The 902-nt window shown below is 40.4% G+C and overlaps 1 non-coding gene across 1 annotated transcript; it reads right to left on the reverse strand.

The window, feature by feature from the left end:
* Positions 1-494: 494 nt before the first annotated feature.
* LOC122649314 lies at positions 495-601 on the reverse strand. Its single transcript, XR_006331274.1, has one exon. It is a non-coding gene; the product is annotated as a small nucleolar RNA R71 (small nucleolar RNA).
* Positions 602-902: the final 301 nt, after the last annotated feature.

Here is a 902-nt window from a genome sequence, read left to right on the forward strand (position 1 = left end):
TGCGCAACCGCCAACACCAGGTAAGTATTTTCGTTAGTTTTAAATTAGTTATTTTTTTTTACTTTTTAGTTCAGATTTTTTATTTTTAAGTGTTTTTTTTTAATAATAATAAAATGGGTGACGAAAATCAGCCAGGAAGGCCGCTGAGTGAGCACTTCACTCCAAATGCCTATACCCCTGCATCTTGTATTCAGCTGCCTGCCATTCAGGCTGCTCAATATGAGATCAAGTCCATCATCATACAGATGTTACCATCCTATTATGGACTTGCTAATGAGGAGCCTTACAAGTATCTTGATGAGTTCTTAGAGGTGTGCTCTACAGTCAAAATCCAAAACCTCTCTAAAGATGCCCTAAAGTTACTCCTATTCCCAGTCTCTTTAAAGGACAAAGCCAAACATTGGCTTCATTCCCTAGATTTAGTTAGGATTTCTACATGGACGGGGATGCAGCAGGAATTCTTAAAAAAAAATTTCCCCATTGGCCGAACTAATAGCCTTAGAAGAGCCATTACTAGTTTTTCCCAATTAGAGGGCGAACAATTTCATGAAGCGTGGGAGAGACTCAAGGAATTACTTAGAAAGTGCCCCCACCACGCTGTCCCAAAATGACAGTTAGTCCAGTGCTTTTATGATGGCCTCCATGACTGATATAGGCAGATGGTGGACTCCTCTTGTGGTGAAACATTTATGCACAAGAATGAGATGAAAGCATGGGATCTTTTTGAAACCTTTAGTGAGAATTCCCAACATCATGCTTCGGCCTCTCGGACTAAGATTCCACACATAGGGCAACCAAAGAAAGGCAGTCTCTATGAGATCAATCCAACTGTAGAGATGACTGCTAAGGTTGATATGTTGTCCAAGAAATTGGACTATCTGATGTTTGTAGGATAGCACTCT

Source organism: Telopea speciosissima, chromosome 1, assembly GCF_018873765.1.
Source record: "Telopea speciosissima isolate NSW1024214 ecotype Mountain lineage chromosome 1, Tspe_v1, whole genome shotgun sequence".
NCBI lineage: Eukaryota > Viridiplantae > Streptophyta > Magnoliopsida > Proteales > Proteaceae > Telopea > Telopea speciosissima.